The sequence below is a fragment of the Jaculus jaculus genome, chromosome 3 (assembly GCF_020740685.1).
Source record: "Jaculus jaculus isolate mJacJac1 chromosome 3, mJacJac1.mat.Y.cur, whole genome shotgun sequence".
NCBI classification, from domain to species: domain Eukaryota; kingdom Metazoa; phylum Chordata; class Mammalia; order Rodentia; family Dipodidae; genus Jaculus; species Jaculus jaculus.
In genome coordinates this window covers 107,187,366-107,203,410 of record NC_059104.1, presented here as the reverse complement: position 1 = coordinate 107,203,410, position 16,045 = coordinate 107,187,366, and positions in this window count along the sequence as shown.

Sequence of the window (16,045 nt, the reverse complement as noted above, 5' to 3'; positions counted from 1 at the left end):
CCTGGAATATTCTTGGTGCTTTAGAGTGTCCTAAAAAATAATCATAGGAATTGATTCAAAGAGATGAAAATTTACTGGGAATATCTGGCCTTTATGGACAAAACAAGTTAGGAAACATGTGCTCAATTAAAAGTAGAATAATTTTTAGAAAATGATTTGAAGAATAAACTAGAAAAACTGATTCCCAATGACAATATTGTTACACACCACTGTCACAATCAGTTGCGAGATTTGTCACTGGTAATTTAGCAGTAATAATAACTCAAAGGACTAAAATTTGTGAGTTATTTTTCATTTAAATTAGAGTAGAATCAGTGTAGTCCTTAAACACATCACTTGTTTGCTGAAAGTGCTTTCTTCAGGGGAAGAACATCAAACAGGTTGGGCCCAATGAGAAATAACTATGGTGCAGGTTTTTAAATTTATTTTTTTATTAATAATATACTTTGTATGAATACAACATGTGTTGGAACCATATTTTCCCTCCTCCCATTCCACTCAGGACCCTTCTCAGTGCAGTTGCTGGTATTACCCATGGGATTGTGGGTTATGTGTTGTGAGAGTAACAGTCAGTTATTTTGGGGAGGCAATGCCTCTAGGTATGACGTCCCAACCTGTGGTTCTTATGATCTCTCCACTCTGCAAAATTCCCTGAGCCTTTTTCTTTCTTTCTTTTTTTTTGTACTCAGTGAATACAGGCAAGTTGGTATCATTGTTAGCCTCCTCTCTGACCTCCTCCTCCCTCTGCAGGGACCCTCCTTGTTGGAGAATATGGGTCGACTTCCGTGATGAGTTCCTGGGAGCCTCTTGATTTCTGTTTTGGCATGTTTTACAGAGTATCCTCAGGGTCTGTCTCCCTCACCCTGGTGCTCATTGTCAAGCTCACCATGGAAATAGCGCTCTGGTTTGTTGCCCCTATTCTTCTGTGGTTTCACCTGGGCCTTGACTGAGATGTGAGGGGTGGTTAATCTCCTAGGGTCTTGCTCTCTTCTGAAAAAGAAAAACAGATTCTCTATTAGAGAGTGAAGTTAGCATAGGTTAAATAGTATAAGCATTATTAATTTAGGGAGATTTTGATGCATGTAGTCCCTCTTTTAGCCAAAGACTACTGAGAGCTTGACATTGGAGAGCATAATCTTTGTCTCCATAGGCTTCTGACTTGGTTCCCAGGTCCAGATATGGGATCCTTTCCACTGAGAAGATTTCTTAGCCAATCAGAAAGCCATTGGTTGCCCACCAAGGCTGTGTACCACCATTGCACTGGTGTGTACATCTTGTCAGGATGGCTGCTTATGAGTAGCTTAGATCTCTGCTTGCTCAGACTGCTGTTGGCCATATTCCCCCAGTAGCTCATGCAGTGCTTTCCAGCACTAGACAGGCTGTTTGGGGACTAACTCCCTTCCAGGTTCCAGCTGGGACTCTCCCTGTACTGTGTCAGCAGCATATCGTATCTTCAGCAATAGGGTCTTAACTTTTACCTCAGGTGGGTAATCAAGTGCATGACAGAAGCCTGTCTTGTTTTGGGGATCTCACAGATCTTTTCAATTGACAGCTCAATGTGGGCAGCACCAGTGTCTAATACTGGGAGTTACAGGCCACACCCAAAAGTTAAAAAAAGAAATTAAAAATATTTTTATTTATTTATCTGCAGGCTGAGAAAGACAGAAGAAAGAATGGGTGTGCCAGGGCCGATGGCTATGGCAAGTGAACTCCAGATGCATGTGCTTCTTTGTGCATCTGGCTTTAAGTGGATATTTGGAGAATCAAACTCAAGTGTTAGCCTTTGTAGGCAAGCACCTTAACAGCTAAGCCATCTCTTCTATCTCTGCCTATAGTACAGTTTTATGCTTAGGAGTGTGGGCCTGGGGTCAGAAACCCTCAGCTCAGATCTCCATTCCCCAGGCTGATCTAACATCCTTTGAGATTCCTGGGGCCATGATGAAGACTCAAGGAGATGGACCTTGTTGTAGTCTCATGCTTCTTGTCACATCGCAACAACTAAACCATTGTTAGCTAGTGTCCAAAGAACATGTAAGAACAGGATAAATGTAGAGAATGTATAGAGCATGGGGCAAATGCAGAAAAGGGGTTTTGAGTGGGTATGCCTGGCTGTTAGGAGTGTCAGACAATGCTTTGGGACTGATTCCCTCTTTCTCCCCATTATTGACAAGCATGTTTAAGTGTTCCATTAGCTGTCCTTGGAATTTATCTTGATTCTTAGGTGACCAGATTGATTCTGAAAAAGTGTATAATGGCTTGCTTCTCTTTTTCCCCTCTCTCATTCATATATCCATAGAGGAAAATGTCATCCCTAGCTTCTGCTGTAGTAATATCATTTCAATTCCTATGCCAAGTAGACTGGCCTCCCCAGGTTAGGACCCTCACAGGAGGTTGGGCTTTATGCTGTCCTTCAAATCCTTTATTGTTCATTCTCAAACTCATTTCCATATTTTTCTCAGCAGTTCTTTCAAATCATTGCTTCCCTTAAAAACCATACTTTCATTCACTTTAAAAAATGTAATATTTACATCATAACTATTTTTAAACACATACAATTATAAATCATTAAACTTCACATTCTAATATTCATATTCAGTTGCTTTGAATATTTTTAATATTTATTTTATCTAATCCTTTCACTTTTTTATTTGATGTCTCAGATGTATTATTTCACCTATATACTTAAAATGCATAGATTATGGAGTATTATGGCTACTGTTGCATTTAACAAAATAAAAAAGAAATATCAAAACTCTGTGGACAGGTATTTTTTCCTTAGTGTTGAGTTTAAATCCTGGGCCTAATATTTGTTAGGTCCTATCTACCACTGAGCTATAATCTGTTTTTTAAAATTTTTAAAATTTTTTTAAATTTTTATTAGCATTTTCCATGATTATAAAAAAAATCCCATGGTAATTCCCTCCCTCCCTCCCCCACTTTCCCCTTTGAAATTCCATTCAATCCTTTTAAAAAGTTAATTAATTAATTAATTTCAGAGAGAGAAGGTGAAATATAGAGACAGAATGGTAGCACCAGGGTCTCTAGTCACTGCAAATGAACTCCAGATGTATTGCCACCTTCTTCATCTGGCTTCATATGGGTACTGGGGAATCAAATCTGGGTACTTTGGCTTTGCAGGCAAGCACCTTAGCCAATAAGTCATCTTCTCTAGCCCCCTATTTGTTTTAATTAGGGTCCACACGAGGCTCTCTAATTAAGTGGAGCTATCGCGTCAAGTTTCTTTATTTTCACCAGCTTCTCTCCTCCTTGCTCCTCTACCTCTCTTAATCATGCCATGGACTTGATGGAGAGAAGAAGGCATTCATCTTAGAATATTTCACATGCTGGGTTTATCTGTCTGCTTCTTCATGAGAGGTTGATTTCTCCACTGATGTTGAATCTGTGTCTAAGAGAAATGAATATTTTTCTATTTGCTTTAAGATATTTTTGTTCTTTCAGTAATGTTTAAATTTTATCATAGATAGGACTTACATTTTTCTTACTAAGAATATGTTTCATTAATGTTTTCAAATGAGCATTCATTCTCTCCTTTTGTTCCTTATAACATTTGCTTTTTATTTATTTGGAGGCTTTTAATTTCCAAGTTAATTTTAAATTTTATATTTAATTTTCCACATTCTCTGATTTTTTCAGAGCAGTGTTTTCAGTTGATGCTCTTGAGTTTTCCTAGTACACCTCTCAGTTGCTCTATCTGGTCTAATTCCATTGGCTTACTCCATCAATATCAATATAAAAAGTACTGGCTAGTGTGAGCAACTTTATGTTGTTTCTTACATTAATGAACGTGCTCTTAGTGTTTCTGCATCAGGTGAACTACACATTTAATTATTTTTATCCTAATGAATTAATGTGTGTATGTAGGTATAAGATTGAAAATAAATGTTGAGGGCCAAAAAGATGGCTCAGTAGTGAAAGACACTTGCTTGCAAAGCCTGATGGCCCGAGTTTGATTCCCTAGTACCCAGGTAAAGACAGATGCAAAAGGTTGTGCATGTGCCTGGGGTACATTGGCAGTGGAAAGAGGCTCTGGTGTGCCATTCTCATTCTCTCTGTCTCTCTGCTTACAAATAAATGAATAAAGTTTTTAAAAGTTTGATTTTTTCAGACATTTTTTACTATTGTTGAAGATAGCTGTACATCACTTCCTTTTGATATATTGTTTTGATACTTATGCTAATGGATTTGCTCATATTAAATCATTTAGCACCCTAAGAAAAGCCCTATTTGATCATGATGTATTTTCTTTCATTTTACATAAGATTCTGTTTTTAATATTGCACTTATAATTTTTGTATAATCTTCATATGCATTTTATATTGAGTATTTTATATTTTATGTATACCTTTGAAGGGTATTCTATGTTCTGAACTGAAATGATTTAAGCACCAACTGTACTGTCTTATGCAGTTTTAGTTGTTAATGGTATTCATTGTAAAGCTCTTCGGTTTCTTGTATGCTAATTCATACATTTATACTTTCAAATGATGTGTGTGTGTGTGTGTGTGTTTGTGTGTGTAGGTTAGAGGATGACTGGCAGAACTTGCCTTCCTCCTGTTTTGAAGCAGGTTCTCTCATTCTTTTTGTTCATTGCTGCATTTTCCAAACTAGTTGGTCTGAGAGCTTCTAGGAAGTTCTTGTGTCTTGCCTCCCATCTCACTGCACACATGCTGGGATTAAAGAAGCTGGCCACAACTTCCAGCTTTTACACACAGTTGGGGAGCCAATCTTTAGTACCCAGGCTTGACTAGCAAGTGCTTTATCCATTGAGCAATATCTCCAGCCTTAAACTTTCAACTTTTTTCTTACTGATTTTTTTTTTATTTTTACAAAAATATGCACTGGTTGGCTCCCTCAGCTTTGTTCCCAATCTGGTAAGGGTCAGCTTAGTGGTGTTATTGGTACTCATTGTGGGGGCAAAGAGGCCTCAGTTAGTCTGAGAGCAGGGAAATATGGTGCCTTGGGCTATTCCCACCCACTCTGAGGTTCTTAAAATATATTACTCCCTCTTCTGCATGTTTCCTGAGTCTTGGCAGGTAAGGAAGGGATCTGCTTTAATGTTACTTTTTCTGTAGACACTGGATCTCTGTTTTTATTAGGCTTCAGTTATTGTACAGATAAGCAAACTATCAACAAAGTGAATAGACAACCTACTGGATGGGAGAAAATCTTTACCAGCTATACCTCTGACAAAGGCTTATTATCCAGAATCTATAAAGAACTCAAAAACATAAACAATAAAAAAATCAGGCACCCGACTCAAAAATGGGGCAGGAAATTGAACAGAGAGTTCTCACAGGAGAAATACAAATGGTCATTAAACACCTAAAGAGATGTTCAACATCTCTACTCATTAGGGAAATGCAAATTAAAATGACTTTAAGAGCCCATCTCACTCCAGTCAGAATGGCATCCATCAAAAAAGAAAAAACAATCAAATGACAGCAAATGCTGGTGGAGAGTGGGGAAAGTAGACTCCCTCACCCACTGCTGGTAGGAGAGCAAACTTGTATAGCCACAATGGAAATCAGTAAGGGGACTCCTCAAAAGGCTGAAAAAAAGAACTGCCATTTGATCCAGTTGTACCTCTTTTGGGCATATACTCTAAAGACTGCTATATATCATAGAGACACATGCTCAACCATTTTAATCCCTGCTCTATTCACAATAGCTAGGAAATGAAATCAGCCCAGATGTCCATAAATGGTTAATGAGGATGTGGTATGTATACACAATGGAATTCTACTCAGCAGTAAGGAAAAATGAAATGATCTCATCTGGAAAAGAAAACAACTGACCGTGTAAACCACCTATAGTATCTTAAAAAATAGTTTTAGAGAAACAAGCAAAAGAGCTCACTTTTTTCATTAAGTTAAAAAAATATTTAATCTTTGAAACTGATTGAAAATGACATTCTTTAAACAATATTGCTTCAAAAGCAATATGATCAAGCCAGGAGTGCGTGCCCATTGTAATCCCAGAACTTTGGAGGTAGCAGCAGGAAGATCAATTGGGCTGGAAAGATGGCTTAGCGGTTAAGTGCTTGCCTGTGAAGCCTGAGGACCCCGGTTCTAGGCTTGGTTCCCCAGGTCCCACGTTAGCCAGATGCACAAGGGGGCACACGCGTCTGGAGTTTGTTTGCAGAGGCTGGAAGCCCTGGCGTGCCCATTCTCTCTCTCTCCCTCTATCTGTCTTTCTCTCTGTCTCTGTCACTCGCAAATAAATAAAAATAAAAAATTAAAAAATAAAAGAGTTGAAAATCATTCTCAGTTACATAGCTCATGAGACCCTGCCCCAAACAAAACAAAGCAAAACTACAAGGTGATATATAGCTATTGTTAATATATTCAGGGATAACTCTCCTCTTGTGAAGCCTGAACCTGATTAGTGTTTATCTTTACTTAAGCCCAACTTTGCTTCATGCTGACTTATCCTAAAATGTTTTTCTGCAGTTAAGTCAAGATTCTGTCCACCTCTGAGGTCTCTCAGAATGTCTCTGGCTACATTTGGCAGCTTTGGGGTGCATTTCATGCTGCTGTTGGCAGAACTATTTTATACTTTTACAAGATACTTATCTCAATCCTTTAGTCTTATTTCTATAGGTAAAAATATTACACACTATAAAACATTATGTTATAATTTTTGCAATTATTTTGTGGTGGTGTGAAACTTATGCCTGGTAAATTCTTCAAAATAGGCTCTTGGAAACTATATCCTGATTTCTGACATATCAGTGACCTTTACACTGATTGAACTGTCTTGTTGAAATAAGCAAGTTCATCAATAAGATACACAGAGGACAATGTGGTCAAGGTGAAACTGTAGATTCTGTGTCACCAAAACATCTACAAACCAAATAGATCAGTCATGACAGCAAATCCACACAAGAATCCATCACCAAACCCTCATAATAGAGAAATCCCAGGCAGGGTGAGTAGTGCACAAGTATAGCTTCAACCTGCTTGGGGCTTTCAGCTGTGCAGTCAGGAAGTTGAAAAGTAAAAGGAGTCTAATAACTAACCCTCCAGTTGTAGAAATGTGAACACCACCTCTAAAAGTTCACCTGAAGGTAAAGAACCCTACTCTAAGGAACAGCTTGGACATACAGGATCTTGGAGCCACGCAAAATATGTGTAGTTGTTTAATCTCAGAATATTTAAGCAAATATTTTCTGATGGATTGACTCTACCCTGAAGGAAGCCTTTGGCAACAAGAACCAAATTGGGACAGCAGAAACACTGAGAAAGAGAGGAAGGGAGAGAGAGAAAGAGAGAATGAATTTCATATGGTGGAAAGAATGCCAGAGCCACACGTTGGGTCATGATATGCAGAGACATTTCTTCTACCCATAACTGTGGGCTAACTGCACCCATATACCCATATACCTCAACAAGGAGGGGCCAAGGGGAGGGGTAGGACATGGATGAGCCTAACAATGGTACCAACTCTGTGATGGATGCACATATTTAAAAAAATTTTTTTTGTTCATTTTTTATTTATTTATTTGAGAGCGACAGACATAGAAAGACAGAGGAAGAGAGAGAGAATGGGCACGCCAGGGCCTCCAGCCACTGCAAACGAACTCCAGACGCGTGCGCCCCCTTGTGCATCTGGCTAACGTGGGACCTGGAGAACTGAGCCTCGAACCGGGGTTCTTAGGCTTCACAGGCAAGCGCTTAACCACTAAGCCATCTCTCCTGCCCGGATGCACATATTTTTATGAAGCATGGTCTTCAGTGAGATAGCCAGACTGAAGAGGAAAGTTCCGAAGCACCAAGTATGAAGAGAGAGGTCCTAGAGGAAACAGTCCATGAATGAGGTTATTTGGAGATTTGGAAGTTATTACTAACCAGCTCTCCTCCTATAGGGCAACCTTCTTGTGTGAGACAGGGTGATGGACTAGGTAAGTATTATGATTCTTCACAATTCAAAATTTGCTAATCATCCAGCTGGATATTTTCAAGAAGTTATTTCAAATAGCATGGATGGCTTGACACTAGCCTGATTCAATAGAATAGACTCTTAGCTTAAAGAGAACACAAGACAAAAAGATCAACATTGCATATCTTCCCAGTAGACACAGATTCATGAATTCTCACCAGATGCTGTGACCTTCATTTCTTGCCAGCTCTCCTCCACTTTGAGCCCCCACTCATTCTGTTCCTCCCACCCACAGTGTTCTTCTTTTCCCCTCTGTCTACCCATTCTACCCTCCCTCCCTGCCTCCCTCCAAGGCCCACATCCTACCTCTTTCATTTGTATTTCTTCTTTCTCTGCACTGCTACATTGAAATTTTCATCAGAATCTCCCTTCTATGCAGAATGACTCTGCCACATGGACACTCTCTGTTCTTCTGGCCTGGACACTAGGGGAGATTCTTCCCTCATTTCTACTGCCCAGCCTGTCTCTTCCTCAGCTTCATAGTGGCACCAGCTCTGGGCCTGAGACAGTGCTAGACTCCCTGAAAGTAGCCAGAGCAACCAGACTGGCCTCCTGGGCAGCCCTGCGGCCATAACAGTACTTTTGGGTAGGACACCAAGGCTGATTTTATCACCAATACTAACAACCTAGCATGATGCTACCAAGCCTATCTTGGTTCTCCAGTGAGTGCTGGGAGGATCACTATGGCCCCTTTTTCTTGTGCCTTCTGGAAGCCAAATGTGTGGCTCAGAGACTGGGGATCTGTGAATAAAGGATGGTGGCACTGGGAGTGAAAGAAAAATGTTAAATATAACTTGATTTTCATGATGAGATTTTTTTTAAATGTCCCAGAACACTGTAGTATAAGCCTCTAAAACTTCCCCATCCTCTTTAGGGACTATCACTGTGTTAGGCTTATAGTGAGTGGATCTTTACAAGGAAAGTTAAACCTTTTTATTTTATTTTATTTTATCGAGAGAGAAGGAGGGACACACACACACACACACACACACACACACACAGAGAGAGAGAGAGAGAGAGAGAGAGAGAGAGAGAGAGAGAGAGAGAGAGAGAATGAGAGAATGGGCATGCCAGGGCCTTCAGCCTCTGCAAAAACACCCCTGACACATGTGCCACCTTGTGCATCTGGCTTATGTGGGACTTTGGGCGTCAAACTTGGGTCCTTTGGCTTTGCAGGCAAATGCCTTAACTGCTAAACCATCCCTCCATCCCAGTGGGTCTTTTTGAAATGGTTGATCTGTGGTGCCAATGCTAGAAGAGGGGGATATTGGTGCTGTGGGGGAAATTTCTAGCAGGATTTTCTGTTAGAGAAGCTTCAAATTTCAGACCCTACATAAGGCCCTGGCTGTGAATCCACAGTTACTTCTTATATAGCTCTTTAAGTTTCAAGTTGTTAGTATTGGTGATGAAGGTTATGCGCTCAGGGGCTTTGGAAAAGATCAGTTTGGAGTTGTGAACTTTCCCTCTTGAAACCACACATGACTCATCTTTGATTGTTGGGTTATAGCCCCTTTTGAACAAAGCCCATCACTGCTGGAAAAACTGCCTTTAGCTCAATTTGCTGAAAAATCAGTGGGTTCTGTCCTACTAGCTTTCTGCCGAGGGGTTCTGAAGTTCTGTCTCAGCAGTCCGCACCTTTCCCTTACCGAGTCAGGTTAGAGCATTTACCTGTCCTCTCTTGAAGTCTGCATGACACATTCTACGTCTATTGGCAGAAGACATCTCGAGCAATACTTCTGCAGGCATGCCAGGGAGCCAGGAAGGGAAGTCCACTGGTTGTGAGTCAGCAGGCAGCTGCTGTGCAAGACAGGTGTGTGGAGTGGAGGACCTCTGTACTGCAGGAGAAGCCAGCACTATCCAGTGAGTTCATTCCACTGTCTGTATTGCAGGAGAAGCCAGCACTATCCAGTGAGTTCATTCCACTGTCTGTACTGCAGGAGAAGCCAGCACTATCCAGTGAGTTCATTCCACTGTCGGGAAATGCTGGACTTGTCTCAGATAGAGGTTTGTATATGTTTCTTCCCAAAGTAACTATTCCTAAATGCAATGCCATGTTTTCCCAAAGCCTTTTTGGGAGGAGAGGGGAAGAACATTAGTATCTAGACTTTCCATGAGCCCATTATTGAGCATGGCTTTTGCTTCTTTTAAATATGATATTTAGTTAATTTAACTCAACAAACATTAAGAAGCTGGGCTGTTGGGATTAAAACTGTGATAAAGAGAGATCAACATAGTTCTCTTTTATTATAATGGAAACTGATATCATGTTTCTTTCTGAAACTTTTGCAATTTCATTTTTATAATTAATTCATTAATTCATTGGCTGGGCATAGTGCCACACACCTTTAGTTCTACCACTCAGGAGTCTGAGTCAGGAGGATTGCATATTCTAGGTCAGCCTGGACTATATAATAAGGATTTGTCACAAACAAATAAGCAAAAAAACTACATAAAAAGAAAAAAATCATTAATCTAGAATTAATTTTGGTATACAGCATGACATAGAGATCTGATTTTCATTGTTTTATAGAAAATGAACCTTTGTCTATGGACAAAGGTTTGTCTTGGAAAAGCTATTTCTTTGTCTTGCGAAAGGTATTTCTCACCTTTCCAGTGCACAAGGCTTCATTTGTAATAGTCATTATGATAACTATCTTTAGTAGAAAATCATTCTGATATTCAATGGTAAAAATTGTGTAGCTTCCCAATCTCCAAACCAAACCATTCCATGCTAATACATCTCATGACTCATTCATACAATAACTGCTAGTTATCATTCTGTGATATAATGAAAGTAGATTTCATTAATTTCCTTATAATGCAAATATTTACCTACAGCCATTCATCTCTTTCATACTATTATATGTTGTACTCTTAAGGTAACCCTCACCTACAAACTGTTTATATAATTTCTAGTTAAATTTTAAAATAAAAAACCCAAACCATTAAGTCAATATAAATGAGGACTTTATCACTACTGGGGACTAGAGTATTTTGAGTGAAAACACAACAGAACATGCAAGTATTCAACTATTTTAATACTTCAGATCTATTTCATTTACTAATATCTTCTTTCTCATATATTCACAGACTTAGAGACTTTATATAATATGGTACTGAAAATTTCTATTTTTTTGTATTTATTATGAGAGAGAGAGAGAGAGACAGAGAGACAGAGAGAGTGAGGGGGGGGGGGATTTGTGTGTCAGGGCCTGCAGTCCCTGCAGTTGAATTCCAGATGTGTGCACCATCTCGTGCCCAGGTCCAACCTTGTGTGCTAGTGTCACTTTGTATGTCTGGCTTATGTGGCATCTGAGTAGAACATGAGTCCTTGGGCTTTGCAGGAAAGCATCTTAACTGCTAAGCTATCTCTCCAACCCTACTTATAATTTTTACAAAACTCATGTACCCATTACTCAAACAGAATCTCCCCTACCTGATGATGATGATGATGATGATGATTATTATAGTTTTTCAAGGTAGGGTCTCACTCTGGTCCAGGCTGACCTGGAATTAACTCTGTCATCTCAGGGTGGCCTTGAACTCATGGTGATCCTCCTATCTCTGCCTCCCGAGTGCTGGGATTAAAGGTGTGTGCCACCATGCCTGGCTTCTGATTATTTTTTATAATTCCCAATAATGTTTACCTATCAATTTTGTGCCAAGTGAGTTAAAGTATTTATTTCAATTTTTAGTAGATTTTTTAAAGTGTTGCATTTATTCAGTCATGTGATTTTTTATTGATCAATCACATTTAGAGATTTGCAATTATGGAAGCATCTATCTGTCTTTAAGAGTCTTCAAGAACAAGAGTCTTAGGATCAAATACCTTCTTTATGTTTCTGAAGATGACAATGTGATTTCTCTCAATGTTTACTATGATGATTTATATCAAGACATTAATAGTCTTTAACATTTTACATTCTGTGAATAAACTTACAACTGGTTATGCATCTTCTCAGTATAATGTGTAGTCTATTTACTGATGTTTTATTTATGATTGTTGCATTGATATTTCGTAAATAATATTGGTTTATAGATTTGCTTGTATGATGTCTTACAGGATCATTATTATACCATGATATGCAATTTTATTGTCTTTACAAATATTGTGAAATAGTCTAAATAGTACAATGATTATATAACTAGAATATTGACACAATCACTTCTGAAATATTGAGACTCCTGATGCTCACTGCTCATACTTTTACATTTATATTCTAACTTTAATTTACCTTCTTTGGGTACTTATGCACATGTAGATTTTTGTCCCTTGACTATTTTACCTTTGTAGTTTTGTTGACATTATAGATATTTTTGTTTGTGTATTTATTTTAATTGACACATTAAAATTATTTTTACTTATAGGTGCCATGTGATGTTTTAACACGTGTGTGTACTACTGCTCCGATCAGGGTGTGCATATTTCCTCTGCTGTTATTTTATTTAAATAGGGTCTGGTGAGTGTGGGGCAGAAATTGCTAAATGCTCATCTAAGTGAAGTTTTCTTTTATCTTTAGTAACATGTCACTGCTTTTCTTGGTATGGCTGAAGGTTAGGTGTAACTGTGTGACTAATTCTATATAAAAATGAGGAATGGGGGCTGGAGGAATGACTTAGTGGTTAAGGTGTTTGCCTGCAAAACGAAAGGACCCAGACTCAATTCCACAGGACCAACGTTAGCCAGATGCACAAAGGGGGCACATGTGTCTGGAGTTCGTTTGCAGTGGCTAGAGACCCTGGCATGCCCATTCTCTCTTTCTCTTTACCTCTTTCTCATTCAAATAACTAAATAAAATATTTTAAAGATTGAGGAATGGAATTGAGGTGCACCAATTTTACCCTTATTTTGAAAACTTTCCATGCACTTACTGTAACTTGGGTACTATTCTGTGCACCTGGAGAAACAACAGTACTCTGGTCTCTTAGGGCTTAAATGGAGATTGAAGGACCATGACTGGAAAAGAAGAAAATTTTTCTGGGCAGGAAAGAATAAAGTACTTGAAACCAAGGAGTTTCAATAGAGCAGACTGATTGAGAGACAGTACATAGGCTGGTATGACTAGAAAGTAACTGGTAATAATGAGGCAAAGCCAAGCTAAGAAGCCGAGTGTAAACAGTGACATAATGTTTTCTCTTGTCTGGTGTCTATGGATCCAGAGAATTGCTCTAGCCATAAATTTAGAGAACCTAGTCTAACACCAGGCTGGTCTTTGGAAGAGCCTATTTAGTTTCTGGATGAAGAAGCCTTAGTTTAAAGCCAAATGTCCGGAAAGAGGTGTTGAGAGAGCAGGTGGTGTGCTTTGAGAGGAAGGAGAGCTAATGGAGCGTCAGTAAGGTAGAGCTGGGAGCAAGCCCAGGTTCTCAGTGGGTAGCAGTGGTACTTTCCATTCACTCAGAGTGCTGTGTGGAAACACAGAGCTGACATTATTGAAATTCTAATTTATATGATTGAAAGCATTTTAATTTTGTCTGAATCTATCAGTGAGATCACTATCTAACTGATATTTAGGGGAGAATACTTGAAGACATCTCTGCTCTATGATGTGTTTCTTTACCACAAATGGCTAATAAGTATGATTTTTTAAAGCATTTTCCACTGTATTTTATTGGTATTTTATGTACTGAATATGAAACTACTAGTATTTAACAATATATTTTAAAAAACTTTTATTAACAACTTCCATGATTATAAAAAATACCCCATGGTAATACCCTCCCTCCCCTCACTTACCCCTTTAAAACTACACTCTCCATCATAACCCCTCCCCATTTCCATCAGTCTCTCTTTTACTTTTGCTGTCTTGATCTTTTCCCCCTCTTATGATGGTCTTATGAAGGTAGTGTCAGGCACTGTGAGGCCATGAACATCCAGGCCATTTTGTGTCTGGAGGGAGCATGTTGCATGGAGTCCTGCCCTTCCTTTGGCTCTTACATTCTTTCTGCCACCTCTTCCACATTAAACCCTGAGCCTTGGAAGGTGTGATACAGATATTGTAGTACTGAGCACTATGGTCATTTCTTTCCATCACCACGATACCTTCTGAGTCACCCCAAGGTCACTGCCATCTGAAAAGAGAAGATTCTCAACCAACAGTGAGAGTAGCATTGATATTAGGGTGTGAACATTAACAGAGGTGCATACTAGGCAATTTGATAAGCATAATATATACATTTGGCAGACAACAGCAGATATTACAACCTAGGGTTCATGACTACCCCTGTTTTAAGTTTTCAGTATCAGGGATGTATTCCCTTCCCATGGAGCAGGCCTCCAGTCCAATTAGAGGGCAGTTGGTTTCCCCCATAATAGATGTGCCACTGTTGTACCCGTTGGCTCATTTGACCTGGCTGGCCAATTAGAAGGCTTGCAGTGACCACTGATGAGTATCTTCACTGGTGATTTCTCTTTTTCCCATTGAACTGCTTGAAAAATGGCTTCTTCCAGCTTTCTGTCACCTGGTCTACATGGAGGAGATTATCAGCTCAGATCCAACAAGATTTCTCAGTGGCCTTGCAGCCCAAGTATATGGAGTCTTCACCAGTAGGGTCTTACCGTCTATTCCTGGAGGGAAACCAAGGGCCTCAGCAATGGCCTATAATGTTTTGGGGGCATCAGGGACCTCCCTGTCCAACAACTCACTGGAAGATCTCCTATCCCTGGCACTGAAATTTTCCAGCAACAATCTATGGCTCCTTAGTGTTCCATTGTCCAAAAAAGTAGGATTACATATGTTTCATTTATATCCTCTTAGATTTTGATTAGCTGTCTCTCCACCTTTAATTTACTTAATCTCTTCCCCAGACATCATTTTGGACCTTTCCACCCCATTAATGTATTCTTCTACTTACATATATATAATACCATCCTATTAAGTACTCCCCTCCCTTCCTTTCTCTTCCCTTTCTATGTCTTTTCTAGCTTAATGGCCTCGGCCACTGAGTTTTTTCCATCTCACACAGAAGCCCCCTTATCTGTAGCTAGGATCCACATATGAGGGAGAACATGTGATGCTGGGCTTTCTGGTTACCTCACTTAGTATAATCCTTTCCAGATCCATCCATTTTCCTGCAAATTTCATAACTTCATTTTTCTTTACCACTGAGTAGAACTCCATTGTATAAATGTGCCATATCTTCATTATCCATTCATCATTTGAGGGACATCTAGGCTGGTTCCATTTCCCAGCTATTGTGAATTAGGCAGCAGTAAACATGGTAGAGCATGTACTTCTAAGGAAATGAGATGAGTCCTTAGGATATATGCTTAGGAGTGCTATGGCTGGGTCATGTGTTAGATCAATTTTTAGCTGTCTTAGGAACCCACACACTGATTTATACAATGGATGGACTAGATTGCATTCCCACCAACAGTGTAGAAGGGTTCCTCTTTTTCCATATTCTCACTAGCATTTATGGTCATTTGTTTTCATAATGGTATCCAATCTGATAGGAGTGAGATGGAATCTCAATGTAGATTTAATCTGCATTTTTCTGATGACTAGTGACATAGAACATTTTTTTAGATGCTTATACACCATTCGTATTTCTTCTTTTGAGAACTCTATTGAGTTCCATATCTCATCTTTTAATTGGCTTGTTTGATTTCTTATTATTTAGTTTTTGAGTTCTTTGTATATCCTAGATAGCAATCCTCCATCAGATATATAGCTGGCAAAGATTTTTTCCCATTCTGTAGGTTGCCTCTTTGCTTCTTCACTGTGTCCTTTACTGTACAAAATCTTTGTAATTTCATGAGGTCACGGCAGTCAATCTGTGGCTTTATTGCCTGAGCAATTGGGATTATATTCAGAAAGTCTTTGCCAAGACCAATATGTTGAAGGGTTTCCCCTACCTTTTCCTCTAGCAGTTTCAGAGTTTCAGGTCTGATGTTAAGGTCTTTAACCCATTTGGACTTAATTCTTGTGCATGGAGAGAGAAAAGAATCTATTTTCATCTTTCTACAGATAAGTATTCAGTTTTCCCAGCACCATTTGCTGAAGAGGCTGTCTTTTCTCCTATGAGTATTTTTGGCATTTTTATCGAATATCAGGTGGCTATAGCTATATACCTGGGTCCTCTATTC